Source organism: Sciurus carolinensis, chromosome 2, assembly GCF_902686445.1.
Source record: "Sciurus carolinensis chromosome 2, mSciCar1.2, whole genome shotgun sequence".
Taxonomy (NCBI): Eukaryota; Metazoa; Chordata; class Mammalia; order Rodentia; family Sciuridae; genus Sciurus; species Sciurus carolinensis.
Window position 1 is genome coordinate 141,398,193 of NC_062214.1, and position 24,845 is coordinate 141,423,037.

Below are 24,845 nucleotides of genomic sequence, written 5' to 3' on the forward strand. Positions count from 1 at the left end.
TTTTTTTTGAGAATCTCTCTCTCTTTGTTGAAAGGATCTTTTGCTTCCTGAATTTGCTCTTTCAACTGCTTATTGGTATTATCATTCATTGCCTGCATTTGCTCTCTTATCTCATCTTTGCTTCATGAATCATTTTGATTATGTATAATCTGAAGTCCTTTTCTGACATTTCTTCTATCATACTGTCACTGGATTCTATTAATATAGAATCTAGATTTGTTTGGATCATTTTCTTCTCTTGTTTTTTCATGTTGTTCATGTACCTTCCCCTCTAGAAGTGCAGATCTAGGGTATTGCAGTTTCCCCCCAATAGGCTTATAGTGACCCTATAGGTTTCTAAAACCTTTTTGTTAAGGTAGAGATCAATATTAGCAGTGTCCAGGTCAGACAGTATGCAACCTGAAACCAAATATCCCCTATGAGGACATTAACAATATTGTCGTAATAAACAGAATGAATTCAATTATTATCTTCATATAAGAAATAGATTTTCAATAAGGTCTACAGTTTCTAATGGAGGACAAAGAAAGTGCAGAAGGATGTAGGATGTAGCTGTTAATGGGATAAGAAAAGAATATATAGAAGTTCTAGATCTTAGAAAGAGTGAGAATGTAATCAAAAGAAGTCAGTTGTTAGCATGGGAAAAGGGAGAAAAAGACTCTGAGGGAACAGGTAAACAAAAGGAAAAGAGAGCGAGAAAAGTAAAGAAATAAAAACTTAAAATTTTTCAATAAGGAGAAGAAAATCTACACTATAACAGTCATATAGTATGCAAACCTCCCAGTCTTTAGTAGCCTGATGTATGAGAGATACTTGACAATCAGCTTCCAGTCTCCAGCAGGTGTTTCAGGATGGGATTTGCCCCACCTAAAGATGGGAGTTAGGGTTTCCAGGATTATCCAAGATGGCCACTTTGGCTTCCAAGTGTGTTGGCAAATGGGCATGGTTGGCTGGAGGTCCTGGAGGTGGGGTATTGTCAGTCTTGTTGCAGGATCCTGGAGGCAGAGTGCAATCAGTCGATCTGGGGGTCCTGGTGATAGGGCGCAGTCAGTCTGTGGGTCTTGGTGGCAGAAAGCAGTCAGTGGATGTGAGGGCCCTGGAGGCAGGGAGTGATCAGTTGGGTTGAGGGGTCCTGGAGACGGGGCTGAGTCAGTCCAGTCAAGGGTCCTACAAGTCCTGGCTGTTGTCTCAAAAATCGGGAGTCTTTACCACCAACTCTGAGCTTGACAGAGAACTTCCTGTTCCTGAATCCATCACAAACCCTTATGAGAGGTTGTGTCTGTAGAGTTTGAGGCACGGATGGACCATGTGGGAAGGGTAAAGTGAGAGGGACTTACTAGTGGAAGTGGGAAGGCGGGTGGACAAATCTACAAAGACCTTTGGGTTTCATCTGGTTTGTGTTTTTATTTTAAAGGAATTGGGAGCTGTTACACATTTCAAGAGGACACAGAACATATGAATTACATTTTTAGAACAGTTATTTTAGTTTCTATAAAGAAAGTATGCTCTCCTGCAGCAAATGTGGAGTTGTGATGCTCACAGGCAGCACTAGAGGTAGAAGTCAGTATGACCCTGTTTTAGTCAGCTTTTGCACACTGGGACTGAAAAATCCAGAACAACTGTAGAGGAGAAAAGGTTTATTTAGGAGTTCACAGTTTCAGTCCACAGAAAGCAGGCTTCATTCCTTGGGACTCAAGGTGAGGTGGGACATCATGGTAGAAGAGTGTGGCAGAGGGAAGCAGCTAATATAATGATCAGGAAGGGGAGGCTGAGGGAGAAGGAGAGGGAGAGAGAGAGAGAGAGAGAGACTCCACTCTCCAGTTACAAATATATGTACCCCAAAGCTACGCCCCCAATGAGCCACTTCCTCCAGTCACACACCACCTGCCACCAGTTACCACTCAGTTAATCCCATTAGGTATTAATTCACTGATTAGGTTAAGGCTATAACCCAATCATTTCTCCTCCAAACCTTCTTGCATTGTTTCACATGTGAGCTTTTGGGGGACACCACATCTAAACCATTAACAGACTCCTAGTCCTGAGGAAAAGATACTGCCAGAGGCCTGCCAGCAGGGCCTACAGAAAGAAGGAGCAGCCCACAGAAACTGTTGTCTTGGAGGAGCCAGAACAAGGAGGCATGAGGAAAACACCAGAACACTTTTCTTGTCCTTTCCACTGATCACTTCCCACTGGCTACTGCCACAAAAAGGTCGTCTGCATGGAAGTTGAAGTTCTTTATTTGTCCTCTTCCGTTATTTCCAACACATGGATCATCCTAAGGGAAGTATGTGTGTGTGTGTGTGTGTGTTATTAGAAATTGAACCCAGGTGTACTCTACCATTGAGCTACATGCCCAACCCTTTTTGTTTGTTTTTGTTTTGAGACAGGGTCTTGTGAAATTGCTGAGGCTAGCCAGAATTTACAATCCTCCTGCCTCAGCCTTCTGATTAGCAGAGATTACAGGTATGTACCACCATGCCCAGATTTTTGTTGAGTGTGTTTCTCATTATGCAAAGTTTTTCTTATGAAAATGCAAATTAACAAACCAAACAAAACTGGAAGGAAAATTGGAAACTTACATACTTTAAGAATTAACCCAAAGCTGTCATCCCAGATAGTTTTAAAGGTAATTCTCATCATCTTCAGATTCAGGGCTGAAAAAATAAGAACAGATAATAAATCTGATTTTGAGGAATAGACTAAAAATTATCTGCAAAATACATCAAATAAATACCAAAGATAGTTTATATACTACCCTGAAAGATAAAGATAATTTCCTACCTCATTAGTTGCTCTGTCTTAGTAACAGACTGGAATATCATTGACTGATTTGAGTTTTCATATAAAATAATTCCTAAAAATAGAGGATTAAAAATAATATTCATCATAAAAATATTACTTTTATATCATAAAAATATTACTTTTATGAATAAAAATAGAGGATTAAAAATAATATTCATCATAAAAATATTACTTTTATATTACTACAATTTGATTAAATGACATCCATCACTATTTTGTTAAAGAATAGAAACTGAAGTTGTTCTTCTATATTTAATTATGTTTGTATCTGCTCTATAAATAACAAGTAACTCAAATAGGTTAAGCTTTTGCTCATATCTTCTATATCCTATTTTATTCCCAAATTTTATATGAATTATCAAGAGGGACAGGATGAAATCTCCAAGCAAGGCTAAATATATTTAAACAGTATCTAAATGCATTTAGGTGTTTAAATAACAATATATTTAATTCTTCTGAATTAAAATGAGATTGTATTATGCTTTAATGAAATAGGTCATTTGTTAATGTTAAGAAAATTGAACAAAGTTTGTTGTTAGATTTATAGTGCCTATAAGACACACACAAAAGTAACCAATAGATTTATTTAAAAATCATTTTTAAAAAATGGTAAATCAATAAAAAAACAACTAAGATTATCTGCTTTTGGCCAAAGTAACAAGATTATCTACTTAGTTACTTATTTGATTCTTGTTGCACTAAGTTTAACCATCATGTCTTGCATGAATTTGTATTTTTTTGCCTAGTGTTATACTCATTTTAATACCGTATTTCATATTTCTATAATACTGTTTTCAAACTTGGTATTATTTTACATGAATTTTAGCCCATGCTATTATATCTAGAGCAAGAAATTTTCAAACTACTTATCTTAGTGTTATAGTAACTCTAGTGTCTTAATATTGATTGCTTATACACAAGATGAAAGAGGTTATTTTCAGGGTGTCATTGTTTTAGTGGCCTTGTTTAAACTGCTCAGCAAAAAAGGCCAATCGGAGTGTCTGTTTACTGCATTATAAATTGCCTGTGTGTTGTTTATTGGCATTAGGGACAGACTGAAAAATGGATTCTATAAGGGGGAACTTCTTGAAAGTGTAAATTTCTGAAGTCCTAGAACATCACATACCCTAGAGAGATCTGCTTTGCCTTGGAATGTAATTTAAAGACTCTCTTCATAATATCGTAGGATTTTCTTCTGACAAACACTTGTCTGAGGAACGAGAAAATCCCTTTATATTCTTTATGAAATTCAGATGGAAAATTGAAGTTGAATTTCACATACAGATAACACAGTTAACCTTCAAATAAATAAAAAATGTAAAATATATTTTTACAAAAATTGAAGACAAATATCTAAGCTCATTCTATTCTTGATTATAAAATTTAACTTAAGTTTGATTGAAGAATAGGGATGAGATTATTTTCCTCCTCTTAATATGGTTATACCCACCTTTAATGTCATATTTTTGCATCTCTGGCAGTTGATTATCTTCCGATCAGAAATACAGGAAGAAAAAATATATTTTGTTGAAGTTTATTAAATATTGCTTTCTCTTGGGAAGAAGGAGGGTTTAGCCATTCATATGAGTATGTAAAAGTTAGCCTAGAGAGAGTTCTGAATAAAATATTGATCCCCAAAGTATTTCTCTGTAAAAGACACATAGAATATTTAACATTAGCCATGTTCACTGTAATATTTCTTAATGAAAGTTTTTAACTGTCTAGTATTGATTTAATGCACCTTTTAGTGTTGATGGTGAGGAACATAGCTTATACACTAAAACATTGTTTTTCCTATTATTTCTTCTCCTCGGATTCTAACAAGAGAATTTAAAGAAGTACTATCAATGTCCCAATTTGGTGTATTGGGAGACTGAACCAGGGACAATTGAGTATCTTATTGTTGGGGTCTTAAGCCCCCTTGCTCTTCTCGACCAGCGACAAGGGAAGGGGACACTCCCCAATAAGGTCAGACCAGGAAAGGTAGGGCTGACTGACCGCCAGCACCCAGCCCTCCGGGCAGAGGACAATCAGACGCGTCAGGGAGACCAGTCACAGCAGGAACTTGTTTATTGAGGAAGTCACACAGCTTTTATGTAGGGTAGAGGCTAGGCAGGAACCAATCAGCTTAAAGGTCAGCAAGGCACAGGGTTCACGCAGGCAAGAGTCCCATAGGACTATATGGCAAGCACGACGTTTGCGGAACTGTTGTTAACCAATCCCTGAAGGTGGTCCGATTTATCGTCATTAACTTTTGAAACCACCTTTGAGGACTTAATCTTGCTCACCTGCCAGGGAGTAAGGAGTCAGCCAGAGTTAGTTAATGTGTCATTAGTCCCAACATCTCATCCACCCTCATTAAACTTTTGGCCATAAAAATTTGCTAGTTACCTAACCAAGACAAGAAATGCTTCACCCATGGGTCACAAGTGACATGCATTTAGTTTAAGATTATGATGGTGGCTGGACTCGTCACAGAGCTGAATCTATATCTGCTATGTTTGTAGACTGTGCTGTTTGGTTGGACCCTAAGCTTTCCAAGTTCCCTTGGCATGGACGAAAATAACTTAAGATTATAAAATGAGTTCATGATAAACAATCATTTCTACTTGCTCACTAATGTGGAACATGTCTTCTGCCTGCGAGGTGGTTAATGACAATTTACGTTGGGAATGAAGGATGGAAAATTTACAAAGGAAGAGAAAGAAAGAAAGACATGGAGAAATCATCCTCTTCCTACTCTCTCCTTATGTAATAGACATCTGTTGTTTTTGGTGCCTGACATCTGTTTAGCATCTTGAAAACAACACTCTTTTAAATTATTTTTATTTTTTGGTATGTGGGGCAAATTCTCTTTTTCCTATTAGATCTAGGGAGAATGTTTTTCCAGACTCTGTCTTAGTTAAGGAATGGGCATGATTCCTGAGGTGGGCCAAGTAGACCTTCATTCCTGGAACTTAAACTTTGATAGAGTGAGAGCGAGAAGGCTGAAGAAGGTTGGAACTTACTCATTTACAAGCAATGATGGAACTCTGCAAAGACTTAGCTCAGTTCCCACTACCTAGTCTACTGACCAGGCTTCCTTCTGACCAGTTATAAAGGATTCCCTTCAGTTTTTTGATCCATCCCTCATCTTTCCAGTAAACCCATTTGATTAGTTTAACTTTTACCAATCCAGTTGCTCAGGTAAAGGGAAGGGTGTTTTAAAATGTTAAACTGTTCCCTCAATCTTCTCACACTCATTCCTTCCCATGGACTATGCTCCTTAGTGCTCTTCTGTCACACCACTAGAGAAGGAGGAAAGGGTCCTAAGAAATGTGGTTGAAAAAAGAAGACTGGGTAGAAAAGTTGCCCTTTTTATCCCCTATAAGTTCCTTTCAACTGTTAAGACCCATGTGGCTGCACAAGGGTATATATAAAAGAATTGGAGGAAAAAGTCAAAGAAAGAAGCAGTTTTCATTTCCCAGCTGTTTTGGACTTCGAGCAGTCCACTGAACTCAAGGGACACCAGGATAAATGTGCCTGGCTGTCATCTGTACCTTGATGTGCGTAGCCAGCCCAAGCACCTCTTTAGCTCCCTGATCTGCTCTCTGACTTCATCAGTCCCAGTGAGACTCAGGAAGTGTCTGGGAGCAAGAGGTGATTCAATGGGACAAGGGGATAAATCCAGGTAGAGTGCTAATAGAAGTCACAGCCAAATCATGGGGATATGAAGCACTAATAGTCATTGAAATGAAGCTGAGTCAACAGACAGGGGACCCTGGAGCTGACCTAAGGTGGTGAACGGGTGGAGAAGAGATGCCAGTGCCATCAAGGTCAGAAAGAGCAGCTGAGGTCTCAGCAAAAAGTGACCCTCACCAGTCATTTGTTAGCAGAGGTCAATGAAGGGACAGAAGACACTGAACAGGTAGGACTATCTTTTTCTCTTTCTTTTTTTGAGACATTCCCAAACACCATCTTCAGGAGTATAACAGAGAAAAAATAAAATACAGTTAGATTAAATATTTAACAATTCAAAATGAAACTGTCTGTAGTACCATGATTTGATTAACATTGATTCTTTTTCTTTTTGATCTATCAAATTAGTTTTAGTAGCAAAACAACAGAGTAATTGACCAATATTGACTTTAGACAACAGAGGTTATTTTTTATCTATATAATAAGAATTCCAGAAGTAGTAACCCCAGATATAGCACAGAGATCAAACTGCACTTTTCAGCCCAGATTCCTTCCATCTTTCTGATCTGCTATCCTTAGTATATCAGCAAAGTATTTCCTCTTGGTTGTTTTGTGACTGCAATAGCTCTATCCATCACATACTAAACCCGTTAAAAAGCAGGAAGAAGGATGTTGAGGGGCAAGTGACAAAGAACCTCTCTAATATACATTTCTCTTTTAGAAGAAATGTTTTTCTGAAAAACCTAAAGTATACTCCCCTTATTTCGTGTTACCTACTTCAAGTTGTAAGTGCAGTGGAGAAAAAGGGCATCTGATTACATTTTAGTCTCCAGAGGAGACTGTACTTATAGAGTAAAACTTAGAGTGTTTTTACATCTATGTTGTTACCTTTGCTGGTATATTCTTTCTTCTAATCAGGTGATGAGGACTTGGTGTTAGGTCTGTGGGAAATATTTTACTTGCAAAAGAACTATAGTTTTGGAGCTTGGGATTTAGTTCAGTACTAGAATTCTTGCTCACTTGTACATACTATTGGTTTGATCCCCAGATAACAAAGCAAGCAAACAAGAGAACCACTAAAGTTTTGCCTGCAGTTATCAGAGCAAGTCCTGTCTGTGTCATGTACAAGGCATGTGACATTGCATAAGTCACATAAACTCTCTCAATCTCCTGCGTTCATTTGCAAAATGAGATCACCATCACATACACTTGTGATGTTTAAGAAATAATGCATGTAATTGTTTTATGTTGAAATTATTTTAGGTATGACTTTTATTATTTTTATTCATTTAAACTTGAGCAAATACATGTTGAACAACTACTGTTTGCTACATACTGTTCTAGGTTCTAGCAATATAACAGTGACAACAAAAAATCACTGCTGGCATGGAACTTACTTTCTTTGTGGTGATGGTAGGGAGTTGTGGCAGAACTGGGCAATATTAACCAAACATATCATCTGATATGTTAGAATGCAAGTTTTATGAGAGCAGTGTTTTCTTCTGCTTTGCTTAGCAATCAGAACAGCATCTGGTACATAGTAGCCACTTAATAAATAAATGACAATAAATGTTATGGAAATAAATGTTACATGGTAAGGTGACGAGTGGGTACTATAGAAACTGGAAACCACCATTTGACCCAGCTATCCCACTCCTGGGCCTATACCCAAAGGACTTAAAATCAGCACACTACAGTGATGCAGTCACATCAATGTTCATAGCTGCTCAATTCACAATAACCAGATTGTGGAACCAACCTAGATGTCCTTCAATTGATGAATGGATAAAGAAACTGTGGTATATATATATACAATGGAATATTACTCCACCACGGAGAATGATAAAATTATGGCATTTGCAGACAAATGGATGAAATTGGAGAATATCATGTTAAGTGAGATAAGCCAATCTCAAAACACCAAAGGAAGAATGATCTCCCTGATAAGTGGATGATGATACTTCATGGGGGTTGGGAGGGAGGCAAGAATGTAGGAAGGAGGGACTGTATAGAGGGAAAAGAAGGGTGGGAGGGGTAGGGGGGAAGGAAAAAATAACAGAATGAATCAAACACCATTACCCTATGTAAATATATAATTATACAAATGGTATGCCTCTACTTAATGTACAGAGAAACAAGTTGTACCCCATTTGTTTACAATAAAACAACAACAACAAAAGGTTAAATCACTCCAGTTTAACATTTCAGCAAAGCTGAGCTGAATGTGCTGAGACTATCTGGGAGAAAAATGTTCCAGGAGGGGGACTATCAAGTGCAAATGCTCAAGTAAAGGGATGTGCTTGGCATACTTGGAACAATAAGAAACCCATGTGGCAGAGCCAGGGGAGAGGTGTGGAGACTGATCCCAGAAAGGGAGGCATAGACCAAACACATGGGGCTTGGTAAATCATAGGAAGGACTTGTGTTTTATTAGATGCAATGCAGGAGATCAGAAGCCTCAACAAGTGATGTATCATGATCTGACCTTTTAAAAATATCATTCTGGGTGATCTCTGTAGCAAAGGCCAGAAATACTATGATTATTATAATGTTATATGATTAGCATTATTTTATTATTAACTTTCTTGCATTCTTTGCTGAAAAATATCCCTTCAAAAACAGGTTTCCCTGTTTGCACTGGGCCTTCTAATTCAAAGGAAGAAAACATGCATTTTTAACTGTTCCAAAAGCTTTTGCTTTCAATAACTTCAAGCTAATGGGAAGAGAAGAAGTCACTTTGTCCGAGGTGAATTTTATTCCCATAGCCCTTGTTACATGAAGTGTTACTGAATATTGCTTTTGAAATAAAATTATGCTATAAACTTGGGGTAAGGACAGAATTTTATTTTCAACAGAACAAGTATTTTATAACTGTGACTCAATGAACATGTGAAAATGTTCTCACGCAAAACCTGTTTGCTAAATCATATAAAAATCTTTAGGGCTGGGGATATAGCTCAGTTGGCAGAGTGCTTGCCTTGCAAGCACAAGGCCCTGGGTTTGATCCCCAGCACCGCAAAAAAAAAAAAAAATCTTTAAATTGCTTTTCAAAGGGCTAGTTCAGAAATGACTGTTTATGCAATATAAACAGTATCAATTTCTTATTGTATGATGATTTGAAATAAAAGATAAAAACATATTCCTGGATACATTTTTAGTTCTTTACCTTGTTAATAGACTATCCTAATATCTTTTTCTTATAAAATGCTAGAAAAGAACAAAATATTCTATTTACTAATAAATGGGCAAAGATAAATGTGACTGCTTATTGACACCTATCACACCACTCTTCAATGTAAAATCTGTAAGACTAACAAAAATCATACAAAAATTAGATCAATTTCATTTGCATATTTGATTATTATGGTTTATTGCTATTTTAAGTGATATGGGAACTTGAGATAATATGACATATAAACATTTTTTTAATTTAAGATTTTAAATCTTATTCATGAGGACTGTGATTCATGAGGCATAGGGTAATAAAATGTCTTTCTCCTAATTCAGTCATGAACCTTTTCTGTTTCTTGTACGACAGTGATGTTGTAATGAATATTAAGCTCTTTTGGAAATGACTGAATAGAGTTTGTTACAAGACTAGGTATATTTGACCAGCACTTTCTGGCTTTCTAGCAGAAAATGATACCAACTAAATGTTTCTGTGTTCTGAAGTAACTTCTATTGAAATGCAAGTAATCCTGTACCTTCCTATGAATGTGTTTAATCAGTTTCTTAATGCTATCAGCATCATTCTGAAGGTGGGAATTTATAGCTGAGGCTGGGAAAAGGGAATAGGTAAGAAAGCAATTGAGGGGTTTTCATGGTATATGATTGTTTGTGTCCCTTTATAATTCCTATGTTGAGCCTGCATGGTGGCACAAGCTTGTCATCCCAGCATCTAGAGAGGCTAAGGCAGGAGGGTCCCAAGTGTAAGGACAGCCTCAGAAATTTCCTGAGACCTTGCCTCAAAATAACAAATAAAATGGGCTGGGGATGCAGCTCGGTGGCAGAGTGCTCCAGGTCATAATCCCCAGTACCAATTTTTTTTTTAATTTATAGAATTCATAAATTGACATCTAATCTCAGTAAACAGGGATTTAGGGAAGAAATTAGGTCATAAGGGCCCCACCCTCCTGAGTGGGATAAATTCCCTTTTTAAATGAGGCCTCAGAGAACTGTTGGTCCTTTTACCAAGGGAAGACTCACAGAGTCATCTGTGGAGAACAGACCCTTATCAGACACTGAATATGGTCATGCTTTGGCCTTGGATTTCCTAGCCCCCAGAATGGTGAGAAATACATTCTGCTGTTTTATAAATTACCAAGCTTAAAGTATTTTGTTATAGCAAGCCTAATCAACTAAGACAGGGCTCGTTGTTGATTGTGGATTAAAATATCTGAAAGCCTGGTGCTGGGACTGTAGCTCAGTGGTAGAGTCCTTGCCAACCATGCACAGGACCCTGGGTTCCATCCCCTATATATTGTTATCTGCAGGTTCAAAGAGTAGGAAAAATAACTGAGTAATCTTTAAAATTTTTATTTAGTCTCTTGAGGGAGAATGGGAAATTATCAGAAACAAATAGAGAAAATGCCAGAAACCTGATGTTGTGGCTTCCTTGGTACAGTTAGCTCTAGTTCATCAACCTGAGAATTAGGAGGTCAAACATCCTTGTGATGCTACAGGGATCTCTGGCCATGAGGGAGGGGAGCATTGGAGGAGCCAAAAATGGCCTTCTCTCTTCAAGGCACAAGTTTTGCAGTGAAGTTATATGCTCCCTGCCCAAGATCTTCACAGAGAGTTTTGACTGAAGAAACCTCTAGTGGGAGAAGTCTTGCCCAGAGTCTACATTTCAGATGGGTTAGAGTTGAAATTTTTAGTATATATGTTGTCTTAAATTTCCAAAAGGATAATTCCAAAAATTGTCAACTATTACATCCACATTTATTTTAACTAGTTCTCCTTAGAATATGTTTTTCCATAATGTCTTTTGGATATTGCTGTTATACTGTCAATTTGTCTTAATTTTTCACATGGTTTTCTCTAGGTAACACAGGATCCCTCTATATAATGTTTTGCAGAAGATTTACTCCCACTTAATTATACATATGTGAAAAAATATTCAACCACAAGTGAAAGTAAAGATGATTCCTACCAGAAAAGTAGAGAAACAATGAATATTTTTCAAGTGGTTTACATATTAAAACCATAAGAAAGAAAACATGTAAAATTCAGATGTGGAAAAGAACTCAATGAAATTTCTGGAAATTAAAAAGAAATTACTCTTTTAATAAAATCTCAGTTAATCAGACACTGAAAATGGATGATCTGAAAGCTGATCTGAGGTACTAGATTCTAATGTAGTCTGGAGATATACAGAGATGAGAAGTAAGTGAAAAATTAAGAGATGTGGAAGATAGATTGGCACACTGCAAATATTGCCAAGAGAGAAAGAAACAAGTTAGTGAAAGACAGTGTAGGCTGACAGAGAAGCTGAGAATTTTACGAAGTTAAACAAAAGCAAGCATATACATAGAGTCAATAAACACAAAAACTCCCTAGCAGGTTTTTTTTTTTTTTATCATAAAACAATCCTATAAAATTACAGTAAAATTGCAGAACACAAAAATGAAAAACGATTTTATAAAAGATAGAAAATACATAGTACTTACAAATTAACCTGACAGCAAATAAACATAACAGCAGCAAAAATAGTACAGAAACAAAAGAAGAGCAACTTCAAAATGCTAACATTGCAGAGATAAAATAACTGTCAACCTGACTCTGTACTCAGACTGCCGTTCAAGTTTGAAGATGAAATAAACATTTCCATGAAATAAACACTGAGTAAGGGTGCTATATACCAGGCATTGCTGAGAACAATTATTTGGAGAAAAGGAAATGAATTTGAAAGGAAGAAATGAGGTTCAAGCAGGAACAGTGAGAAAATAAATTAGTAAACCTAAAATCAAAATAAGGAAAAAGTGAAAATAGTGTCTCATTTTAAGGTCAGAAACAAGTTCAAATGAAAACAATTTTAAAACAATAAAGGAGACATGAGATGATAATTCACTTAACGCTTTGGAAATTTTTATACTACTTAAACTTTAATTCTTCTATCAAATGTGTGAACTCAAAATTTAATGTTGTCTGTAAAGATTAATAGAATGTATAACATCTAAAACAGTAAAAAGGGGAAAGGAAAGAAAATACATGACTATCAAAAACCTAAAGGAGGAAATGGGAGAAAAAATGAAATTGAAAGTATAATGTTGAAGTATGTTTTGTGCTGCTATAACAGAATACTACACACTGGGAAATTTATGAAGAAAATAAATGTATGTCTTGTTCTTCTGAAGGTGGGGAAGTCCAAGGTCAACAAATGCACTTCTGACATGGGGCTTTTTGCTGCTTCATCCCATGGCAGAAGTCAATAGGGTAAGAGAGCACGTGCATGCATGAGGTGGGGCAGAGGGAAGGAGAGAGAGAGAAGGGAGCCCAATGCATCCTGTCATCAGGAACACACTGTCATTGTAACTAACCCATTTCTACAGAAGCAGCATTAATCCAGGTAGTGTGATGGGCAGACAGATCTGGCTCCATGAGAATATTATAGGCCAGACTCTAGGGGAAATGACTAAACAGACTCCATTTTGCTCTGAGACTCCATGTTATGTAGGAAATAAGCTTCTCCCATGGGAACACCCCACCTCTGTGCCCAGCATCAGTTACTTAGTGTGACATGTTTAACAATACAGAATGATAATTCCTATGCAAAGAAATATTGCTCTCTTTTGATTCCTATTGCTCCTAAACAATGTACCATGTGAATGGTGATTGTATGAATGTTAGTAACCATTCTTTAGTTTATACCTAGGTAAGGGTCATTTTGACCCACTTCCCCCTCTGTCAATGATCTCATGATGTTAGTTTGTAATTTTGAATCATAGCAACAGACACTTATGATAGATGTGATTTTTGGTATAAGAACCCCTACAACCCTATGGTCAGGGCTGTTCTCCCCATAGCCATTTTTGGGGGCATTGTGTGAGTCAGCCAGCCGGCTTAATAAAGATTCTCAAATTTGGACTTCTCAGTGGTGATCGGTCTGTTCTTAAGTTGTGCCCCATAACAGTAGAACCTTCACTCCTCCTCATCTCCTATATGTTCCCCTTCTCAACACTGTGGCATTGGGGATTAGTTTTCCAACACATGCATTCTGTGTGAGCATTCAAACATAGTCTATAATTAGTCATTAATTAGCATGGGAATAAAGCTATGTAATGTGAGGAATATTGTAATTTCACAACACTTGCAAGATATGCAATAGAAACGCTAGGTTTCTATTCCTTTTCTTTTTCTTTTTGTAACAGGGATTGAGCCCAGAGACACTTAACCACTGAGCAACATTCCCAGCGCCCCCCTCCTTTTTTTTTTTTCTTTGAGGCAGGTTCTTGCTAAGTTGTTTAGGGCTTCACTAAATTGCTCAGGCTGGCTTTGAAATTTTGATTCTCCTGCCTCAGTCTCCCAAGCTGCTGAGATTGCAAACATGTGCCACTGTACCCAGCAAAACTGCTAGATTTTTTAAATAACTGTCTATCAATGGGCTTGCAAATAATATGTCAGGCATATCAGAACACAGTGGAGACACACACACACACACATGTGAGCTGATATAGTTTCAAACTATATATAAAAGAAAAACTAAAACAATTTCAAGTTAACAAATTTTCATGTTACCACATGGAATTATGGCAGACCTTATTTTCCCAAAATGGCTGCAATAATATGTCTCTTCTCAAATGCTCATTTAGAACTTTGCCTGTCCCCCAGGCAAGGGCAGTGGGAATTATTCCCACCCCTCTACCCCACTGACTCTAGGCCTGACCTGTGCACACCTTGAGGAACGAAATATGGCAGAAGGCATGTGGCATCACTGGCTAGGAAAGGTAATACAGCTTTTGTCTGTGGCTCTTTCTTGCTGTAGTTGCCCTTGGCATTCACTCACTAGGCCGGGAGGAAGTCAAGGCCATCCAGAAGTTCCACATGAAGAGCAACCAAGGCATTTAGCTCTGGGCCTGGGTGACCACACAGATGATAGTTAGCCATGTGAGTCATTATGGAAGTAGATGCTCCAGTTTTCAGTTGAGCCCTGGTTAATGATGCATGAAATGGAAACACACCATCTCCACAGAGCTTTTCATTGCATGTTGGTGAGCCAAATAAATCATTGCTGTTTAAGCTGCTAAACATTAGGATGGAATGTTTTATAGCCATATATAACCAGAAGAGAGAGTAAGCTCACAATGGTAAAATAAAAATGTAAACAAAACCATGCAATCATTTGAACGTGTTTGTTAACAGTAGCACAGTTTTTAAATATGTAAAACAAAAATGAGTCAAAAGAAAAAATTGTTGCTGAGCATAGTGGCACATGACTGAACTCTCAGCAGCTAGGGAGGCTAAGCCAAGGAGATTGCAAGTTCAAAGCCTCAGCAACTAACTGAGACCCTTCTCAAAAGAAAAAAAAAAAAAAAAAAAAGAAAAAGGCTGGGGATGTGGCTTAGTGGTTACATGCTCCTGGGTTCAATCCCTGGTACCAAAAAAGAAATTAAAATTGTAAATGAAATTGTAATTGTTTCTATATATGTGTGTATGTTTCATGTGTGTATGTTGTAGTTTACTTACACAGATGAAATATTAGTGTCAGATATGTATATGTACATTTAAGAAATTTTTTCTAGTATGTATTGTCATAGTCATAGTTCTATGTCATTTTCACTGACATAAAAATGAAACATATTAAATCACAAAAATCTCAATGAAACTAAAATATAATAAACTATCAATCATAAGCAAGACTACAAGACTACAAGGTAAAAAAAATCCAATCAGTAACATAAATATAGCACAAAGTCCTTTATATTGTAAATTTAGAAAAAAAACTAGACTGCAAAAGTACTTCTGTGTTAAGGAAATGACTAAAATAGAAATTAACAATAATATTAAAATTATGTAATGTCATAGAACCATATTTAAAACTTAAGTTTATTAAGTGCATATATTAGTAAGAATAAAAGTCACAATTTAATAACCTAAATGTACCATATGAATCCTTAATAAAAGAAAAAATGTAAAGAAAGGAGAAGGAAGGGAATAAAAAGTACAAAAGTGTAGTTAATGAAAGAGGAAACAAAGAAACATTTTACTAGACTTTGAAGCTTTTAATTGGAAGAGCTTACTAAAGTTATTTGTCATGTCAAATTCAGAAAAAAATAATGTTAGACATAAAAGTTAGCTATAGAAAGAACTGGAAATATTATGAAAATTTTTATTAAAGTATATTGGAAAAAAGTAATTTCTAGATAATTTTAGAGGGAAAATAGTATTATTTTGGAAGGAGAAATAAAAATTTATAATAGACTTATAACCATGAAAGTATTTAATACCTATAGTAAAATTACATCAGGGACAAATGGTTTTTCTCTTATTCCATTAAAGTAATTTATTCAATAAAGTATTACACAATAGGAAAAAAAAATCTCTCATCTTATTTGATAGACCTGGTATAATCTTAATAGAGAAAGTAAGAAGAAATGGAGAAAAGAATAAAAGTCAATTTCATTTGTGAATATAAATACAGAAGTCATTAAAGATGTCAACCTAAAATAACAACACAGTAGTTCTCCAAAGAAATGAATTTATTTGAGAATAAACAGGGGCATATTATCCAGGCTACATATTCTATGAATAATCGGAGTTTTATCCAGAAAGGCAAAGGAATGCAAAGGTTCTTAAAGGTAAAATGAGGAAAGTTACATAATGTGTTTCAAAACAATTATTAATTGGTTGCTAAAGAAACTAGCCATATGTTTACAGGGTTGGAACTTTTTGGCAGCACATCCCCCCAACCTTTAGCAAACTGGAGATTGATTTTAGCAACCAATGGCCAATAATTTAAACAATCATCCCATTGAGTCATAGGAAACCTAATTTGTAGCCAAGTCAGAAGTACTTACAACCAGTACTTGAGATTGGTTTCTGATGTTGGAGAAAATTCTATGGGACTGAGCCCTTAATCTGCAATTTATGCCAGGATTGAATTAAATTGTAGGCCATTTAATTGATGTCCAGAGAATTGGTGAATTTCATTGTGTGGAAAATCCACATGTATAGTGTCAGAATTACTGTGAGTATAAAATAAGTTTTTCTTCAACTACACAGTAGAATAGCCAAAATTCAGAACACCACAATACCACATGCTGGTAAGAATGTGAAGCAACTGGGACTTTCAATTTATGCCAATGAGAATGCAAAATGATATAGCCACTTTGGAGTACAGTTTAGCATTTTCTTACAAAATGAGACATCCTCTTTTTTTTTTTTTTTTTTTTTTTTTTTTTTTTTTTTTTTTTTTTTTTTTTGTGGTGCTAGTGATTGAACCCAGGGCCTCGTGCATGTGAGGCAAGCACTCCACCAACTGAGCTATATTCCCCAGTCCCTGGACATTCTCCTACATACAGTGCAACAATTATTCTCCTAGGTATTTACCCAAGGCAGGAGAAAATTTGTGTCACACAAAAATCTACATGTGAAGCAATTTTATACTTAATGACCAAAAGTTGGAAGCAATCAAGGTGTCCTTCCTGTAGATTAATGAATAATTAATAGTGGTATGAAAATATAATATTATTTAGCAGTAACAAGAAATGAACTATCAAACCATGAAAAAAAAGATCCAGTGCTCAAAAAACCAAAGGTTGAATGTTTTCACTGATAAATGGAAGCTAACCCACAGTAAGTGGGGAGAGGGGAAGAAAAGATATTCAGTAGATCAAAGGGACTAAAGGGAGAGGAAGGGGATAGGAAAAGGAAAGACTGGAATGAATCCAAAGTATTTTTCCTATGTGTTTATATGAATACACCATAGTGAAACCTACCATCATGTGTGTCCATAAGAATGGGGTCCTAAGTAGAATAAGATATATTCCATGCTGGTACAATTATATCAAAATGAATTCTACTGTCATGAATAACTAAAAAGAACTGATTAAAAAAAAAACAATTTTAGCAATAAAAAAAGGAGGAAACTTAGGTGCATTTACTCAGTGGATGAAGTTAATCTAAAACAAGGCTGTATACTATACGAGTCTAACTGTATGATATTTTGAAAAAGGCAAAGATATGGAATATAAGCAGATCAGTGGTTGCCATGGTCAATGGAGGGAAGATAGTGATAAATAGGTAAAGTACCAAAAATTTCAGGATAGTGAAATTACTACTATACTATTGTGTAGTATGTAGTATGATATACTATTGTGGTAGATAAATGTGTCACAGAAATGTCTACATCTAAGGATATTCAATGTCAAGTGGGAGCAGTTCTATAAACTATGAAATCTGGGCAATGGTCATGTGACAGTGCAGTTTCATCGGTTGTAACAGGTGTACATTCTGATGGGGATTGCTAACAGGGGAGGCTATGTGCATGTGGAGGCAAGGGGTATATGAGGTATCTTCGGCTTGATTTTACTCTGAACCTAAAACAGAGGTAACTATAGAGTCTATTTAAAAAAGCTACCACTTATAACATTCCCTTATATCCCCAAAATGGTTCAAAATATCTGACCAGGAACCCACTGGGAGAAACAAGTTGAAGTCAATCCACTACCTTAATAAAATTTGACATTGTTAGGCACTCTGGAAGGGGCTAACTAGGAATGAAGCCCTAGGGTCTTGAAATGAAAACTTATCTCAGGCAAAATCGGTATAAACCATTTGTCCTGGTGTGACAAGAATGGCCTTTTCTCCAGTTTCCAGTAAGATATCCATGAGACCTCATCAACATGGCCTTTACTCTTCTCATTTCCTTCAGCACTTATCCAACCTTGAAGCTCTGTCTCTTCCCTAGTCTTTCCATCTTGTGAGTAGGTTTAGTGGATGAAAGCAAGGTAAATAGGGCAGAATGCAGTATTGCTCTGATTGAGTTTTTGGGATCCTCTTAACTCAGTCCCAGTGGAAAGTGCTAAGGTTTGGATGTCATTCATCCTTGCCAAAACTCATATTGAAATGTAATTCCCCAGTGTAATAATATTTATATGGTGGAATCCTTAAGCTATAGGGATGGGAGGTAACTGGGTCATGACTGTTTGCATGAAGAGATTGATATTGATGCTAGTCTCACAGAACAGATTAGTTTCCAGTAGAGAGGGAGTGGGTTTCAAAAGGCTGAGCCTGGGCCTTCTCCAGTCTCTTGCATCCTTTTTCATGATGTTATCTCTCTTTTGTATATGATGACCATTCCCATTTTGATTCTTCCCTTTAACACAACCAGATACTAGCACCATGCTCTTTAGATTTCTAAGTCAGCAGAATCATGAACCAAATGAGCCTCTGTTCTGTGCATATTACCCAGCAATGGATATTTTCTTATAACAGCACAAAGTAGATGAAGACAAAATCGGTGATGAGGAGTGGACTTGTTGCCATAATGACACCTGAACTTTGGAAGCAGTTTTAGAACTGGATAATGGGTAGAAACTGGAAAAGTTGGAAGAAATAAACTAGAAAAGGTCCACACACCGTGTTATAAATATACCTGTAAATAGTGTCATGGGTAATTCTGGTGAGGGCTCAGAGGATGAAAGACTAGAGAACTTTGAGATTGGTAAATAGTTATAAATGCAATGCTGGTGGAAATGTGAACAGTGAAGGCCATGCTGGTGAGATCTCATGGATATCTTGGGAACTAGAATAAACGTGACTCTTGTCACACCATGACAGAAAACTTGGTTGCACTGTGTTCATGCCCTAGGGCTTCATAGAAGGCTAAATTTAAGAGTTATGACTGATAGTATTTAGTTAGAGAACCTCCTAAGCAAAATACAGAAGGAGCCGCAAGGGTACTCATGGCTGCTTTCTAGGAAATATATAGTGCTATTTTAGGCAAAGAAAAAGAGAAAAGAAAGATTTGGTAAACTTGTGGCATGACCATTAAACGAGTGAAGAAAAATGTGTGTTTGGGAGAATAAATTGATAGTACAGTAGCACCACTGTTATTAAAGCGATTGCTATGGATAAAAGGAGCCCAGGTGTTGTATGTAAGGAGAGGGCAGAACACAAAAACTATGGGATCATGGTGGCTTCTACCATGAAGAAAAATAGCCAAAGAGGCCAGGCAGAAACTTTCTGCAGGGTGGAGCTGTTGCAGAGGTTCTTCCCTATATACCTCCTGGACCTGTGAGCACAGGAACACAACTCAGGAGATCTCAAAATGGTAGAGTCAATGGCAGTATGAAACCCCCACCTGGAAAATCTGTATAAATTCTTGTGCAATGCCACCCTGGGAGAGGAGCCATGTTAGCTGATCCCAGCAAAGCCATAGGCAGTGGGCTGCTCTGGGCCTTGGTGGCCCAACCCCCTGCTCAGGTGCGCAGAAGATGTTGGATATCAAGTAGACTTAATGTCTACTTAACGTCTGCCCTGCTGGCTTTCAGTCTTCCTTTGGGCCAGTTACTCTTTTCTATTTGACTGTCTTTCCTTTTTGTAGGGAGAATGTTTTGGAATACAATAAACATTCCAACCCTTGTATCTTGGAAGCCTGTATATTGTTTATAATTTTACAGGATCATAGTTGAAAAGAATTTGTCTAGAGTTTCAGATAGGGATTGGGATTTGGGACTTTGAGTTATGTGGGAATGAGTTAAGACTTTCAGAACTATTGGTGTGAAATGAGTACATGTTGCATTATGAGAAGAACATGAATCTGGGGGACCAGGGTCATAAAGTTATGGTTTAGGTGTGTCTCTGCCAAAACATGTTGAGGTTTAACTCCCCAGTGTAACAAGATTAAGTTGGTGGGCTCTTTGAGAGGTGGGGTCTAGTGGGCAGTGATCAGATGGGGACCAACCCCATGAAGAGATGTATTGAATTGTTCAAAAACACTTTTTTCCACAGTGAAAAAGAAGAAATAGCCCCTAAAAATATTTCATTCTGCATTTCTCCCTTTGTCATGAATCCATAATGAGATTTTGATCCTTTGGATTTTTATAAGGATAAAAATGAAACTAAAGTTTTTAAGAAAAAGAAATGGAATATACTGTTAATAGAACAGGTAAATGCCCTAGAATTTAATGTAGGGATTAAAAAGAGAAATAAGATTTAATTATCTCCAAGGCTAACAAGTAAGAACCTACCAGTAATAATGGAATTGTCTTCTTTTGTATATGTACTTCCTCTTTATTTAAAACCATGAATCTAAATGATTATTAAAGTCCTCAATTAAAATTGAAAAAACAAAAAAAACCCAAAAAACAGTTCTTAGGAGATTTAACACATTAGTAGGTTGCTTAGAGACCATATATCAGCATTTAGCCTTTGAGGGCTACAATTTTACTCTTGTATGGAAGTTTGAAGGGATTTATTTGTGAACATAAATTTGAAGTCATGTGAATTGTGCTTTTCTTTGCTCCTCTGGCTGAACTTTAGTTACCATTTACAAGTACTATCAGATTGTATAACATTGTGTTTATGAAAATGCTTAAAACCAAATTGTTTCACTTTGAGCTATTTATTACAAAAATATTTCTCATGATGTTTCATGTAGGAAAGCTAATTTCTAGGGAAATGAAATGGAACAGAAAGTTCAAAACTAAAATATTATAATAATTTATTTTTTACGTGAACATATTGCGTCTCTCTGTTTACCTGAATGTCTATCATCCTCCTGGTAGGTAAGGAGCTCAGTAAAGGGTCATCCATTGTAATGATGGGTTGTTATATCTTAACTCATAATTTCTTTAGTATTTTGTTCATTCTTCTTTCTTGTTTGTCCATTATTACTAGAATTTTCTAATTGTAGAAATTTAAGCAACAAATATCAAATATATATGATAAATTCAAATGCTAATGAGAAAAAAAAGCTCTATACAATTTCAACCAGGTATCCACCCACTTCATATTACTTACAGTGCAGAACACTCAATTTTAAATGTACCTCTTCAATTGCACAGCACAGAAAATGAGACTATATATATCATTACAATTCCCAGTAGAGGTAATGAGAGCATATGCCCAGCTACAACTATCCATTGAGATAATGAGATTATAAATACTACACTCCTACTGATTCCAGGTGTAATGAGAAGCTACTGTTTTATGGTCATATTTCTGCAATCATCCTTGAAACCAGGAGACAGTGAATTCAGAGATAACCTAATGAAGAAATAGATAATCATTTATCATAGTTTTTCCAAAATTAGTTCATGAAGAAAGATACGAATGGTAACAAAATAACTGAATGTATCTGTTTGTTAACTAATGGCTACTGTTCTTACAGAACCATGGACTATAAAGTGGTATTAAAGAAAAAATGACCAGGAATACTCTGTTTCAGGGTTAAAGATCATACCAGTAGCTCTCATAAAAGGAAGGTAAATCAAGAGCTTTCTGGAAAGACTTGTTTAACGTATTTTTATTCTCTTCTAAATTAAAGAAAAATCTGTATCTGACACATTACCAATAGATCATATCTTGGACAGTAGTATTGATCTTCTGCACCAGAGAATATTTACATTCCTCAGGTATGTCCACTTTCCAGAAAATATTTATTTTATATTCACAAAGAGTATGTTGAAAGAAAGAACTCCAGGTTAGGTTGGGGATAGGATTGAGGATTAATTGCTATGTAATATAAACTGGAAATGTTTTTGTACTTCTGCTCAGGTTCAATACTTGAAATTAAATTCCCCAAATAAAATATCTCTGAGAGTGAAAAAAGAGTGATTCTAGTTTTAGGCAGGTAGGGGTAAAAATTTTACACCTAATCAGACATACTAAATTTAAAATTTTACCCCTTGATTATTTTGAGCTTTTTCTAGGATTTTTAAAGTAAAATGCAGATTATGACAGGGCACAGTAGCACATGCCTATAATCCAGTGCTCAGGAGACTGAGGCAGGAGGATTGAGAGTTCAAAGCCAGTCTCAGCAATTTAGCAAGGCACTTGGCAACTCAGTGAGACCCTGTGTCTAAATAAAATATAAAAAAGGACAGGGGATGTGGGTCAGTGGTTAAGCATTCCTGGGTTCAATCCCTAGTGCTCCCCCCAAAAAATGCAGATTATGAATATTTCACAAAATTATTTCTCCCTTTTACTAAGTTTCATAATTTTCCCCTCCTCCTCTTAAGGTCCAGGTACACTGGTTTCTTTGATGTTCATCCAACATGCCTTTTCTGGGATTTTGCAATGGTTCACAAGTGCTTAAATCCATTCCCCCATCTTAAGAATACCTCACTCATTTTCCTCCTTTTGGTAGTAAACATGAGAGGGTTGTTACCCTTAGTCATCTTATTTATGATAGAGGGACCACCCTTCCTGCCTATCAAGCTGCTAAGTTACTCTTTCATGACACATGTCCATTTTGTTCTCAAAATTATAAAAACCTGAATTATATTGTATTTGTCTTCTTACTTAATAAGGAAATTTTTCCTACATTGTTTATGACTATAAAAATGTAACACATTTCTGGAATGTTATAGATATAGTCAGATAGATGGAGGAATTAGATACATAGATAGGCATGCAGGTAAGTAGATAGATTTACTGTACATAGGTGACTATAAAAACTTTAAAGCTAAAAGGGTAGAGGCTCTGTTGTTGTATGGGTGTATGATTCCAGACACACACATGCACAGATACTTAGATGTGTCTAAGCACTTCGTAGACTCTTGCTACGAGGATATTGTTTCTTCTATGCCCTCTCCTTAGATAAAACTGGAACTATATGCTTGTTTTCTAATTCACCAAGATACCGCCATCTTTGTTTCTTTCCATGTTTATGTGTATACATTTAACTTCACACGCATATCATTTCAATCTCACTCCATTGTATTCTTATTAGCTTTCCACCTTTACTTATTTTCTCTGACAGCAAGGAACCTGACTTTCTTTTTCTATAATATATTGACTCATTGGGCCTATATAAAGCAGCCTTTAAATTTCTGTCCCATGACAAGGGTATTGAAGTGATTTGACTTTTTCAAATTAAGAAATTAATTTTTTTTAAAGGACTCAAAGAAGTTCATTTTTTCATCAAAATGTTCTACAATGACATCCCTATTGCTTTATATTAACTTTATTTTTCTCGATTTCTTGATTTACATTTCCAACCTAAATCTTCATTTCTCTATCTAGCGTTGTGGCATACCAACCTGATTTGGGACTTATGTACTTTGATGTCCCTATAACACCCAGTTTCTTAAGTTTGGTATCAAATTCAGTTCTGAGCAACTTCTCCTACTAAGACATATTACATGTTCTTAATATTTAAGAAATCAACCCAAAGTAAAAGTAGGAGCTATCAGAAAAGTTTTAAATTCTTAGCTCTTCTTATTTCTTCTGCCTTAGCCCACTTTTTGCTGCTATAACAGAATAAATATCACAGATTTGATAAAAAATTATTAGCTTATAAAAAAAAATATTTAGCTTATAGTTCTGAAACCTAAAAATCCCAAAAGCAAGATAGTAGCATCTGACATGGGCCTTCATGCTATATAATCCCATGGCAGATGGGCAATCAAGCATACATGAGACAGAGATGGAGGAAATCAGGTAAAAACCATTCTTTCAGGAGCCCATTCCTGTGATTACTAACCCACTCTTGTGATAATGGCATGAATCCATTGATGAAGGCTCTGCTCTCATTACCCCTTATAAGTTCAACTGTTAATACTGTCACAAGAGAAAAAATATTCATACCAAAGCATTCTGCCTCTGGACAACCAATTCACATGTCCTTGTCACAAACAAAATATATTCATTTCATCCTGTAATGGCTAATTTGAATGGTCAACTTGATTGAATTAAGAGATGCTGATGATTAAGAGGTTTCTGGGTGTGTTTAGGAATGATTGGAATGTGGGCTATAGTGAACTGAAATTGAGACCCTCCCTAAGAATGGGTAGCACAGCCCAATAGAATGGATAAAAGCTGGAAAGACAAGAAAGCAGATGCAGATGCAAGCTTAGATCTTCTTGAACTGGTTCTTGATTACTGCTTTGATCATCTGAGGATATTGGATTCTTGCTTCTTCACTCTTCCAAAGTGGACTTGGGCAGTGATTCTCTAGGTAGTTTCCAGAAGCCTTGGTCTTAGACTAGGGTAGCACTGTTGATCCCTCTCGTTCTGGGACTTCTGCCTCTTGGACTGCACAGCTGCTGCTTCTTACAGCTCTCCAGCTGCAGATGGCCATTGTGGACTATCCAGCTTCTGGTCATGTAAGCCAATCTAATAAATCCCGTTTTTATAATCATACTCCCTGTTGATTCTGTTCTTCTAGAGAACCCTGACTAATACACATCCTAATA